The sequence below is a fragment of the Acomys minous genome (assembly GCF_964271855.1).
Source record: "Acomys minous genome assembly, chromosome: 3".
In the NCBI taxonomy this organism is placed as follows: domain Eukaryota; kingdom Metazoa; phylum Chordata; class Mammalia; order Rodentia; family Muridae; genus Acomys; species Acomys minous.
The window spans coordinates 120,227,243-120,241,500 of record NC_140485.1 but is presented as its reverse complement, the minus strand read 5'-3'; the positions used below and the strand labels follow the sequence as shown (position 1 = coordinate 120,241,500).

The window sequence follows — 14,258 nt, the reverse complement described above, 5'->3', positions numbered from 1 at the left end:
ATTTTTTGTTTTGTTTTGTTTTGTTTTGCTTTTGCTTAAAATGTAAAAACCTACACAAAAGATTGACATTGGAGGCTAGGGGTTGCAACAGTCCCGCAAGGAAAGGCCAGTTTTTCAAAGATAGACTTTGCCTGGAGCTGAGGCCAGGATTCCTTTCTGTGTTTTCTTATGCAGTGCAGTCCCAGGAGGAGCAGTGGGATCATGTATCATGCTGGGGTTAATTTCAGATTTAAGGAGACACTGCTAACCCAGTGGCCATTTACCGTCTAGCCTCCCCGAGAAAATGACTTTTGATTATTTTGTTTGAGGCAGGGTCTTGTTATGTAGTCGTGACTGGCCTGGTGCTCTCTTTGTTGTTCAGGATGGCCTTGAACCCTCAGCAATCCCTCTGCTTCAGCCTCCTAAGTTACATCATAATAAGCTGTTATGTCTGTCTTCTAAAAATGACATCCAGGACACCTTTAATATGTTCTAGAAGCAACATGTAGAACAGGGCCAGGGCCAAGAAGGATATTTCCTTTCTCACAGCATTTGTAGAAGCAGAATCTTTGTCATAATTTCAAATCAGAAGAAAGATAAAGAAGACCTCCTTGCCTGCTGGTTGAAGTTCATTAAAGATTTTCAAATATATCCTTTACTCTTGGACTTGAAATGACCAGATTCGTCCCGACGTGTCTACAGGATGTTACAATTTCATTTGCCCATTTTACCCGTCCTCAGTTTACCAGTCCTGTGGCAGCGTAAGCAGAACCAGAACCAGTGGGAGACCTTTCTTGGGACATCTCAGATCACCTTCCTCGTCCAAGGAGTAGAACCAAGCTACAGCCAGTGTCTGAGCAATCCCTGAGCCCAGAACACTTCAGATGAGAGCTTGGTAACTCTCTCCCCTCACCTACGCTTCTCTTCCATGTATCTTCCTATTCCTTTCCAAGGCACATTTCGAGATGCTGACCAGCACATCTACTAAGGAACTCTGGGAACAGGAGGGATGGAAGGGAACCTCAGTGTGTTTTAGTGAAGCCTCACAAATTCATGTCATTTGCTCAAGATAATGGCTGTGGAGGTAAACCTGGACCCCACAGATCCACATAGAAATCTGTTCAAGGTGTCTGTCTTCTGTCAATGCAGAGTGTCTGCAGGTGGTGTCTGGCAGGTGACAGGTGATGTTCTTTCTGAAGCTGGACCCCCCCCTCACCCCCCCTTACTCACCCCCACTCACCCCCCTCACTCCCCCTCACCCCCTCACCCCCTATTCACCCCCCCCAACTCAACCCCCCTTTTTTAGCTCAACAACTATGTTGTGAGTCAAAGTGGGCTTTGCTCTGTTTTTGCCTAGAATGCCTCCTATCACATGTATGGAGCAATTGCTGATGTAGATAAAGATGAAGGGCAGGAAATTAGAGCAGTTTGGAGAGCTACACACCCAACATGGAAACTGGGGACATGGAGGTCAACCCTCCTCAGGCACAAGACTTTTAAGGAGTCCTTGGTCTTGTGGGACCGGGAAACTGGAAACTGGGGAAACTGGGAAACTGGGGAAAGAGGACGAAAGGTAAAATCAATGGCAAATACTCTTTGCCTACCATCACTATGTCAGCTTGACCGAATCACTGCACCCTTCCTGGATTGGGTTTCTTTCTTCAAATAGTAGAAACGAATGCCTCCTTAGTTACTGACTGCCTTCCTTCTTAGGCCCCTTACAACTTTACATACTTTAACAAGATGATTCTTAACAAGCTTCTAAGCAATACCATAACACCCTGGTAAGGAAGCTCTAAGGGGATTAATAATGGGAACAGAAAAGAAGAAACTGGGGACATAATCTCCGAGGAGTAGCAGTGTGGTGTGGCTGGGACAGTTCAGCTATGTGCAGGTCCCCTGAACTGTCAAAAGACCACTCTGTAATTTTTTTTCTGTCCTACAGAATAAGCCAGGATGATGTTAGGACCTGCTGATTTGGCTGTTGACACACTTAGGCTAAACTGACATAAGGATTATGAGGAATTTAGCTCAGTGCCTGGCCTGTGAGGAAAGGCTGGGTACTGGTGTTAAGCATGCGGAGAGAGTCAGAGGTGAGACAGGAGGAGAGAACACTGAGGACTTTTGAGGACATTGTAGTTCAGGGAAATCCCCACAGGAGGTGGATATTCTTCACAGACAAAGGAACAGTCGGTGTAGTTCAGTCAGGAAGGCCATGATGAAGGAAGAATTTCAGAATCAGGACCCACAGCTAGAGCAGCACCAACCACCACTTTGGAGCATCAAGCCAAAGAAAAAAATGCAGATATACTTTCTGCATCTCTATTTTAAAAATGTGGTTTTTATTATGGACTTACAAGTATTTATTTATTGTGTGTGTGTGTGTGTGTGTGTGTGTGTGTGTGTGTGTGTGTGTGTGTGAAGAAGACAGAAAGGGGAAGTTAGCTCCCTACAGCTGAAATAATAAACAGTTGTGAGCTACCTGATGTGGCTGCTGGGAGCAAAACATCAGTCCTCTGAGGAGCAGCAAGCATCTTAACCACTGAGCATCTCTCCAGGCCCTCGCCACAGATTTTGTATTACTTCCTATTTTAAAATAAGCAAGTGACCACTATTCTTCTAGATCACTGAACCGTGAGCCACTCTTTTCCAATTTTGAGCCCGTGGCTGCATTTCACTAGCCTCCCCCTTGTCTCAGGCCTGCTCAACACAAGGAGCTGACTTGTTCAGCCCTCAAAGCCAATTCCACAATAGAAACTGTAGTAATTTACTACAGATAGCTCAGATCCACCTAAATTATTACAAGAATAATAAGAGAAGGGAACGTGTCCCCTTTTCTTGTGACTTTGGAAGAAAGTTGGTGTGTAAGAACTCTTGCTGCCCATGAGCTCTAGTGTAGAGTCCCAGGCATAAGGGGACTTGGAGAGGGAACACGGACTGTTGGTGGGCTTGGGTGGGAGGCATGTATCAGTTAGCTGTTTTCATTTCTGTGATCAAATACCTTATAAAGACAAACTAAGGGAAGGAAGATTTGTTTTGGTTCATGGTTTCAGCAGGCTCCATGCAACACGGCGGGAAGGGTGTCACCAATCAGAACAGCTCCCAGTATGGCAGCCAAGAAGCCCCTGCCCAGTGTGTACATTTTCCCCCACCACGGTCTAAGTAACCCAAATTCTGTCTTTATGCCACACGTGGGCTGAGGCAGAGGGCGCAGCAGGACTTCTTCTCCACTAACTTCCCTCCAAAGTCACAAGAAAAAGAAACACATAGTCTTCTCTTATTACTGCTGTAATTATTTGGGTGGATCTGAGTTGTCTGTAGTTAAGTTACTACAGTTTATCTATTGTGGAATTAGCTCCGATGGCTAGTTGGATGTCTCATTTTCCCCTTTTTTCCTCCACTTCATATTCTATCCTACATTTAAGGTTGGTCTTTCCCTCTTTTAAGTTGTCCTTTGTGGAAACGAGAATGGTGTCATTATGTCACAGATGCACATATGACTGACTGTGTTTCAGGCTCTTAGGTAATACACATTGATGAGACAATGAAAGTTAGCTATCTTAAGGGGTGGCCAAGAGTTCAGCAAACTTCAAGCCTAGGTGGTCAAATACAGGTTTATCTAAAAATGAAGTGTTTATTTGTGCAGAAAGGTATTCAGCAATTTAGATTTGTCATGAAGGAGAGAGGCGCACTCAGGGGCTTCAATGTTGTACAAAGAGGCTCAGGAAGGAGTATTTGTAAAAGGCAAGGGCAGGCAGTGCTTAGTCTTCAGGACTCTCCTAGGCATGTCCTGAGTATCCACAGAGAGGAAGTGCAGAACAATCCTGAGAGCCAAGGATCCATTTCCAAAGATGCTCTGACCTTACAGTAAACAGCCCCAGGTGGTAGAGAGAATGGACAGATGGGCTGGGTCTTAGGAAGCCTTGAATCCACTGGGATCTTGTCTGTTTTCAAGACAGACAACAGCACATTCACAGATAAAATGACAGACAACGCAGAGGCAAAACCATCCACCAATGTTCATTTTCTGGTTCCACACTACAACTGAGGGCTTCTTACAAGGACCCTGCCTTGCTTTTACAGTAAATTCCTGAGCTCCAAACCCACTACACCACAATGTGAGCAGTGCTTTGCTGCTCTGCATGGGGGCACACAAAGGGTTTCATTGTGAAAAGGTTTCACACGCATCCTTTGCATTTTCCTCACAACCCTGTAGGTGGAGAAAAGCATGGAGCCATTTTTTTTCTTCATGGATGAAAAGACAAACCCGTACTGTGGTTGAAGTGGTTTGCCCGAGATCACTCAGCTAGTTAATGAGCATTCTAGAGGCTTGTCTTAATGCTCATTCGGTAGTTGTTTCAAGGAAGCAATATAATAGGTGAGTGTGTAGGTATGGACAGTTCTGATGCTCCTGAGAGCTCATCTTCCTTCAAGCTGTCACCATAGTACTTTTGTTGACCTGACCTCCCTCGGGCAGCCTTCGGAAAAGACCACCAGCCACATCTCAACAGCCAGAGTCCATCATACTTTCTAACTCCACTTTATTCCCATCTTCAGTGCAAAGAAGGAGAAAACCAGGCCACCCCACCGTTAGCCACTGAGTAAGTATTTGATTGACCTCTGTAGTCTTACCCTGATTCCTTCTCCGTGAGAGAGATACAGAAGAGGAAAATTTCCAGTTCACATGAAGCCGTATACAAATATACTCACCAAATGAAAAATGAGTGGGAGAAAGGAAGGCAGGGAGAGAGAGAAAGATTATGAAGGTAGCTTATTATATGTGAAATAGTTAATAGTTATTTTTTTAGGTTTATTTAATACTTTAGAATTGTGTTTGGGCTTTCAGCATTACTCATAGCTCTATGCCCAGCTTGCCCATAAATTTAAGTAATTCAATCTTTCTTTATGTTTCTGGGTGGTACTGTGATCTGCCTTATAATCACAGTGACACCTAAACACATTTTAAAAGTACCCTTTCTAAGTTAGTTTTTCTGGGTGTTAAGGTAATTTTTGTGAACAAAATAGAAAATTTAGGCTTGTATTGGAGTAGTGTACGTTGAATATGCTTCTTAAATGTTGTGTTTTCCTCAGACAGTGCTTTCCAAACTTCCCTTTAGACTCACTGGGGAACCTTTGTAAAAAATCTGAAGTCTGGCCCGCCCACATCAACTTTAGCACCTATATTGGTGGCTTACGAATTTTTTAAATGTTATTATTTTTTTTAGTTCTGCTGGTGATTCCGATGGGTAATGAGGATTGAAAACCACGGCCCAGAAATTCTGCTGTACTTCCCTAGGAAGGCATGGCCCCTCCTCCTGCCCTCACTTTCTCTAACCTTCTGAAGTCATTCACAGAACTCAGACGTGAAGACTGAGAGTGACACACTCAAGTAAATGGCATATACAGACAGCCACCGGGCTAGAGCTTGAAACTGGTCATTGTAAAGCTACTGAGTTTTTCGTCCTGTTTCAAAGGGGTAAAATAAAAAATTGCTTATAGAAAAATGCTAGGGGCTTCCCTGGGGATGGTTTACAAACCTTCTCATCACTTCTTGTCACCCACTAAAGATTTTAGCACCCGGATCATTTTTTTATCTTTATAAATTAAAGTGAATTATCAGAAGCCCATTCAACACGGATTTCATTTGATAGCTCTTCTTTTCTTCCTTCTTTCTTTCCTTCCTTCCTTCTTGCTTGCTTTTGAGACAGGGTTTCACTATATAGCCTTGGCGGGCCTCCAACTCAGAGACTTACCTGCCTCTGCCTCCTCTGACTCTGCCTCAAGTGCTGGTATTAAATGGGTGTGTACTACCGTCCTTGACCTGAAGGCTGTCTCTTCTTGCATTTCTTTGCCACTAACTTTCTTCTACACACCGTGTTAGCCATCCACCCTGCCACATGGACACCACATGTGTGGTTCATCCTAGAAGTTCTCTAAAGTGAGATCCTAATTTAGGTCATAGGCTTGTGATCCTCACCAGAAGCATTCTCCTGTCTCCACCAGTGCATTCCCACTCGACACCTCCTTCTTTCATTTTCCTTCCTGTTTCAGAATCTTTGTTCCTTAAGCTATCATTGCCATCATTTCAAGTAAAGGAGTTGTAACTCTCCTGGACACTATGCAAGTGCACTTTCCTCTGAACATCAGTCCTCACATCTGCTTCTGATATTTTCCCTTACCTTTTCTTCTCAATAGTTCTGGAGATCAAATCCATAGCCCGCGTGCATCTAGGCAACCATTCTATCTCTAAGCTGCATCCCTACTCCACACCCACTATCACCAATAGCTGGTAATCTCTTTCCACATCATTTTTGTCTGTGTAATTCCATCAGGTCTCAGTTTAATTACTTTGAACGCTCCATCCAACCTCTCAGACTTAACAAGGCAATCCCCCTCCTTGTTATATAATTACTTCATAATCTATTTAATAAATTGTCTCTCTGCATATATTTCTCTGTAATTTTCCCTACTGGTCAAGAGTAGCCATTTTGGTTACTATTGTATCCCTAGCATACTTTGTAAGTATGTGAATTTCTCTCTCTCTCTCTTTCTCTCTCTCTCTCTCTCTCTCTCTCTCTCTCTCTCTCTCTCTCTCTCTCATTCTCTCACTTTCACTCTCACTCTCAAGACAGAGTCTCTCTGTGTAGACCAGGATGGCCTTGAATTCTCTTAATACTTCTAGGCCACTTAGGGTTATTTAGTAGTAGAACTATAATTTGACTTGACATGATTTTTCCCCACTATTAAAGTTTGCAGCTGAAGAACCCACCAGAGGAAGAGCTTGTTCTTAGACAACTCTGGAGCTCAGTTACATTGCCCATGGGTATCAAGCATGAGCCCCAGAGCCATGGTGCATCACTGAACAGAACTGAAGCAAGGATGCTGCCAGGCTCCGTTGTCAGCCACAAGGTCGCAATCCCAATCTTTCCACTGTTCAGGCCAAAGGTAAACTGGCTTAATATGACAGTTCTTTGATTCAGTATTAAATAGATCTTCTTAAATGTCCCTTGTAAATTTTCTCTACATAAAATGCTTGCTCACAGAGAAGGACTTTTGAAATTCTGAATGTGTTCAACTTTCCCCTAAAATTGTTGCCTTCTGGCAGGACTTCCAGTTTACTCTGGGAGTTGCTGTGAGAACTTAATCTCACACATGGTACTATAAGAGCTATCCCTTCCCTGGGAAGAAATTCAGATCCCCCAGGAAGCTCATACTGTTGCTCACTCTGCTAACATTTATTTAGGTTCTGACTGAGAAGACAAGACTAGTCACCTGGAGAATGGTAAAAGCTGCCTTTTTGGTCCACTTCCTACGCTCAGAGGGAAGTTAACTGCCCACTCATAGTTTCCCTGAAAACAAAGAGATGAATGATTTGAAAAGACTGGGTAATGGCCATCTGAGGTGAATTAGGGAAAAAGTTATCTTTTGTTCTCTATCTGGTATCCCACCAGGAGCAGGGCAGGCTACACACTTATATCATGCATGAGCATGCAACAGCACACATGGCTGAGCAGCCTTCTGTAACTCTACCGTTTTCATCTCCTCTATTTAACATTGGCTTCCACCACATATTAAAGGTGATCTTGACCCTTTTCCTATGTTCTCATGAAGAAGAGATGGAAGAGGGGTTAGGCCTCCACAGTCTCTCTCTGTCTCTCTGTCTCTCTGTCTCTCTCTGTCTCTCTGTCTCTCTCTGTCTCTCTCTCCCTGCCTCTCTGTCTCTGTCTCTGTCTCTGTCTCTGTCTCTGTCTCTCTCTCTCTCTCTCTGTCTCTCTCTCTCTCTCTCTCTTTCTCTCTCTCTCTCTCCAGCCAATTCTAGATTTACATAAATATCTGAGCAAGATGCATTTTGTGATCTACCTTATGGTTTGTATATGTCTACTGGAAGAATCACAGGACACACACACACACACACACACACACACACACCTATTAAAGAACACATGGGTGCCTCTGTGGGGACCCACTACCTAGCTCCGACCAAATCATTACCCATGTATCTAAACGCGCAGGGGAACAAGTGAGACTGCTCCAAACCGAAGGGAGCTCGGCAGTGCTAGGTCCGGCAGCTTTTTTTGAAGCTAGAGCCAATGGTGCCCTGTCTGTCTCACACATTACTGTTTACTTGTCCTTCCTGAACGTGCAGCAGCATCTCTTAGCTTAATTAAGACGTCTGGATGAGAAAGGAATGCCGACCCATCTGAAGCCCTTTCATAGAAGATCTGTTTATTTTTGATAAGGAAACGAGGGCAGAAGCAGCTGAGAGGATGACTCGTCTACTGTTTGGGCTGTTAGGCTTTATTGAACCACGAATTCCCCTGGACTGAGGCCTGTGCTAAAATCCCTCGTTCTTTACACAAATAAACACATAAATACAATCTTTTGGCTAGTACCTAATCAAAACACACACAGGCAAATCAGGCTTAGCACATCCCCTGGAAACTCCCAGCTTCCAAACTTCAATAACAGTCAGGGAGTATCCACTCAGTTGAAGCGTATGCAGAAAATCCCCTCTGGTCCTAACAAATAACAAATAACAGGGTCTTTACTTTTTCTAGACCCTTTGATGGTTCGATGGCTAATGCTGGGATTAGTGAGGGAAACTGTGACTAATCTGAGAGGTTTTTTTTTTTTTCTTGGAAAGATGATGCCATGAAGTAGTGACAGGGCCCAAACATTCATTCAGGCAAAATAAAACAAAAATTAGGTGACAAATGATCATTTTTTTTTTTGGCGCAGGGATTTGCCGTTCCTGGCTTCTGTACTTCTTTCAAAGGGAAATGTGGTTATAAAGGCTTTGACTTTATTTAAATCCTTTTGGGCTGAAATCACTAAATGCAGAAACGATCCCCCTTTCAATTTTCTTTAAAAATGCTTTCATTAGGGCTGAGTGTGGTGGCACACACCTTTGATTCCAGTACTCAGGAGACAGAGATAGGGAAAATCTCTTTGAGTTCGGGGCCAGCATGGTCTACGAAGCGAGTCCAGGACAGCCAGAGCTCTGTTACACAGAGAAACCCTGTCTCAAAAAAAAAAAAAAAAAAAAAAAAAAAAAAGGTGTTTTTAGTATATTTATTTATATGTTGGGAGGGTTGTAAGCATGTAAAGGATAGATGTTAGAGAGTAATATGTGATCAAACTCAGGCAATCTGGCTTGGCAGAAAGTGCCTTTACTCATCGAAAAGTCTTGCCAGCCTTGAGCTTTCAACGAGCCAAATTGCTCTACAAGCCTAGCTTATTGTGGCTTCAAGTTTCAAAGCAAGGGTCATACCCGGTGGTACGCCTTCTGCATTTCACTTGGGAACACTGTTCAATGCGGCACACGTGCTCACTGCAGTCTCGGAGGGTCTCTGGCTTCCTTCAAAAGAACACAGCTCAGTGGTGTAGCACTGAGAGCATTCTCAGCCTTCCCCATGGGCACTGGGCAATGTCCGGAGACAGTTTAGGTTGTTGAGAATGGGCTTGTGGGTAACTGGAGGTCAGCTGGGGTCAAGGATGCGTCTGCCCTCTGCTGGAGAGAGATCAGGAGTGGTGCTCATCATACAATGTCCAGGGAAAGCCACAAACGCAAAATTGTGTCCCCCAAAATGTCAATAACGTAGAGGATGAGAAAGCCAGATATGCTGGGTACCCTTAGCTGTCTACAGAAGCTGCTGCGTGATGGATATACTCCCAGGCGACAACAAGTAATAGAGATTGGTCACTGTTCCAGGTATTTGACACTTAATTTTAATATATATTTTATTAATTTATTCATATTATATCTCAATTGTTATCCCATCCCTTGTATCCTCCCAGTCTTCCCTCCCTCTCATTTACCCGTTACTCCCCTCCCCTATGACTGTGACTGAGGGGGATTTCCTCCCCCTGTATATGCTCATAGGGTATCAAGTCTCTTCTTGGTAACCTGCTATTCTTCCTCTGAGCACTTAATTTAAAAAAAATCTGGAGTAGTTACTTTTTGAAACAGTTTTCCAGTTACAGAAAACTTGAGTGAAAAATAGAAAGCTTTCACGCTCCTGTCCCACCCTTGGCCCACCGTTGTGAGCACCTGGCATCAGTGTGGCACTTTGTAACACCTGATAAGGAAACAATTGTCACATTATTTTCATGTTCATCATTTACATTAGAGTTCAGTGTTTGTGTTTTTAAATCCTATGGGTTTTTAACAAATCCATGGTGAAACTTTTCCATCATTATAGGACCTCAAACAATAGCTTTCTTATCCTCTAAATCTTCTCGGGGCTAGCCACACCTACCCTCTTTTTCCATGCTCCCTCCCATCCTTGGCATATAACCGTGTTGCTACCCTCTCCTTAGTTCAAATTTCTTTCTCACTCATGAAAGTGTCTCAGAGCCATTTCCTCCACATGACAGTATGCTTGCAAGTTCCTTCCATCGTAGCATCTTGTCTTGATAACTCATTTACTCTTAGCACCTACTGAGACTCTAGAACACCCACATACTGTGGTCCGTTAGCTTGTCATCTATGAAAGGACACTTTGCTTGCCTCTAAGTTTTGGCACCTGTGAATAAAACTGCTATAGGAGTTGTGTCCAGATCTGTGAGTAGATATACGTTTACAGGTGATTTGGGAAAACAGCAACAAGTGTGATGGTTGACTTGGTGGCAAGAGGATGCCCATTTCTGCAAGCACCTGCTGCACTGCCTTCCAGAGATCTTTTCACCGCTTGCTTTCTCCTCAGCAGTGAGCCTGCGCCGGCTGCTCTGCGTTCTCCCCGACACTGGCTTGTACTGCGGGGACCATTCTGGTGGGTGTGAAGTAGATGTCATGATTTTTTTTTTAATTTGCCATTTTGTGATGACATAAAATTTGAGAATTTTTAATATTTATTTTTAATTTTAAGAGTGCCTGTGAGAGAGACCGTGTGCGTGCGCTCTCGCATGTAAGTACCTGCGGAGGTGTCAGATCTTGTGGAGCTGGGGTTGCATGTGCTTGTAAGCCACTTGATATGGGAACACTTACCCACTGAGCCACTCTCCAGCCCAAAATCTGAACATTTTTCATAAACCCATCTGTCTTCTTCCTAATCTTTGGTGAAGTGTCTAGATCATTTCTACACTTGAGTTTTAACTAATTAGTTAAGTAATCAGACAATTTTATAAGGCACAGAGACTGGCCATGCACTCTGGGTCCTTCAGCTTCAAACCGCTGGGTACCTGAGATGGATACCACCATGCCTGTTTGTGTTTTAACCCCAAGTGTGTGATATGAGCTGCTTTTAGATTGTCTACAGCTCATAATCACCTCAAGTGGCTCGGAGAGGGGCGTGGTTTTTTCCAGCTGCAATTAGTGGAATTCTGAGGATTCAGATAGGTATCAATGCCAGAGCCCACAGACGGAGAGGACACTTTGAGAGGACTCTCCGAGGACACTTCGACAAGACAGTCAGAAAGAATAATAATGTCCAACTCGTTAGCATTTATCTTAGTGATCACACTGTTTCTGTTATGCCGTACCATGGCTAAACTGAAGAGCTCTGAGATATTTTTCTCTTACATTTTCCTGCCGAATTTTAATAGTTCCATGTTTCACATTTAAATCTATAATCTGTCTTTTAACAAGTATAAGATCTGCATCTATAATCACTTCGTATGTTTCAGATGTTAAATATAATAATAAAAATAATAATAAGACAGTATCATTAGCTCCATAAGAGAAGCTGGCACATAATTCTATTCAGAAGAAATTCAGTTTATTCGGAGAAAGACCTCAGAGGTGATGGTAAGAGACCTCAAGATGAACATTAGACAGAAACAATTCACTCTAAGGCGGTCTAAACATGTTGTGTCTTCAGAGGGAAGGACAGGCTTCCATTAAGACCTGGAGAGACACTTCATTAAGAGTGAGACTAAAATGGAGGCAGGACAGAGAGCAATAGGACAGAAACAAGAGCCTCTTGAGAGCAGTTAAGAATTCTTCTCTGAGCAAATCTCAAGAACAAAGGACATAGAAGGCTTTTATAGACCTGAGGTGAGGTGCAGTGGGAAGTGTCACATTCTGTGATTTAGTTTGAGATAGTGGACATGGCAAACAACCAAGTAAAAGAAACAAATATCATAGGTAGAGAGCTGTCAAGTCACAGCACAGACTGCTTCTTAATCCTCTGTGCTAGGCAGAGCTGTGGGGACATGTGGCCTATCACACTGTGGGATCTGGCCTAAAGATGCAGACTAGTGTGCTAACAATGTACATTATTTTTAATCCTTATAAATGCTTTTAAATATGTGTACTTTTGCTCTTGAAGATTTGAAGGCTTAGAAAAGGAAAGTATCAACCAGGTGTGGTGGCGTATGACTTTAATCCTAGTACGTAGGGAGGGACAGGCAGACAGATCGCTGCAAGTTCTGAGTTCGAAGCCAGCCTGGTCTACAAAGTGAGTCCAGGACAGCCAAGGCTACACTCAGAAACCCTGTCTCAAAAAAAAAAAAAAAAAAAAAAAAAAAAGCAAAACCAAAAACAACAGCCAAGGCTATACCCAGAAACCCTGTCTCAACAAAACAAAAACAAACAAGAAAATTTGAAATTGGGTCTTATTCTGAAAACTATAATCTTCCCAAAACACTGAATTCATTTGGTATATTTTGTTTCCAAATTGAAGGGAAGATGTTTTGGAGAAAGATTTTACACACAGTTTTCTGCATTTAAAAAATTTCTGTTGAGGCTAGGCTCAGTGACACATGCTGCAGACCCATTTATTTGGGAGGCGGAGATGAAAGGATATCTCGAGCTTTAGGAGTCTGAGGTTAGTTTGGACAATGTAGCAAGGCATTTAATGCAAAATAGAAGTAAATTAAGCAAAACCCCAGGATCATTTAGAGACAACATTCAGTTTAAGTTAGATGTCTACAGAGCAGTAACCCGTGAAGACATGGCCCATCCTGAAGTGACACTGACTCTGCTAATGGTTGCTTGAAAGAGGGACTGTCATTTTCTTTAATGTTGTAGCTTCTGGGGGACTGTATATATTGTGTATGAAACTGCCATGGCCTTCTGTGACTGACGCATCTGCATGTACATAAGCCAAAGGGAACCCATCAAGACAAGTGCTGATACTAGAAAATGTTGCAAATATTGTTGGCTATTCACACACAGTCAAGTGACAGAAAAAGCCTCCCTGCTGTGGAGAGTCCCTTTGTAATCATTGTATGCTTTGTAAACTTTGTAAACTCTCAATGTAGGAAAGTGGCCAGGCCCCTGCCTCAGGAACTCCAGCAACCAGCCTTCACCTCCTCTGCTTTCTTAACAGCCCCCAAAGGTCATTTTCTAATGGCTGTCACTGTCATTTCCAGACCCAAGGTGGGAGAGTGACCAGAGCCTGCCCTACAAGAAAAATCCCACAAGCGCAAGTCTTGAAATCCTACCAATATTCACCCTGGAAATCTCCTCCCTGGAAAGCTCTGGCTCCCAAGAAATCCTATATAAGCCCGGTCTACTGTTCAGTTCCCTGCTAATCTTCTCCCAGGAAAAAAGGCAGCCGCCCTTGGATTCATCCCTTCCAATAAGTCTCTTTGATAAGATTTGCTGCCTGGTGTGACTCTCTCACTGGAAGAAGCCAAGAAAGAAAAAAGTGAAGAAAGGCTGAGGTGAAGAAGTGGATCAGGGCTGAGGTGCCTGAGCTGCACAGGTCGGTTGGGGATACCCGCCCCTGGGAGCTGCCACCCTGAGGAGGAGAAGTGAAGCAGAGCTATTGCACCGCGGCACTCCAGCTCAGCCAGGGATAGCCTCCCTCAGGCCTGCGGCTCAGCCAGGGATAGCCTCCCTCAGGCCTGCGGCTCAGCCAGGGATAGCCTCCCTCCAGGCCTGCGGCTCCTCTGCTGAGGATGCTTCCTCTTCCAACTGTGTGGTTCCTGGGTGCCCAAGTCCCAGGATACCTTTCCATCTGAGCAGGAATGCCAACAAATATGACACGTCTTCAATAACAAGGAGTCACCAAATTAATACAATTGCCAAGAGCCCTGGGGGTAGAGAAAACTCTAACCAATAACAACAACAACAACCAGACAAACAAATAAAAAAAGCACACTTGTGTTCTTCCTTGCTTTGCAGTCTATAATTCTTCAAGGGCTGCCATGTCTCCCATCTTGACTAATGAAGGAAGGACAGCTAGGCTGGTTCTCATAATTTACTCCCTATGTGGAAAGATGCATAAGGAGATAGCCCCTGAGTAGTCTGTATCTTCTATTAGGAAAGAGCACAAAGCCTCTCTCCCAGATGTCCCTTTATGGGCAGGTGGCCAAGGGCATGTTACTGGCTA

General features: G+C 43.6%; 1 long non-coding RNA gene across 1 annotated transcript in view; it reads left to right on the top strand.

Annotated features, from left to right (window-relative positions):
• The window catches only part of LOC311594642, a 58,772-nt gene extending 44,773 nt beyond the window's left edge, over positions 1-13,999 (top strand). Inside the window, exon 3 of the long non-coding RNA XR_014778174.1 lies at positions 13,294-13,999. This is a non-coding gene — a long non-coding RNA (uncharacterized lncRNA). The remainder of the gene's footprint in view (positions 1-13,293) is intronic.
• The last annotated feature ends 259 nt before the right edge of the window (positions 14,000-14,258 follow it).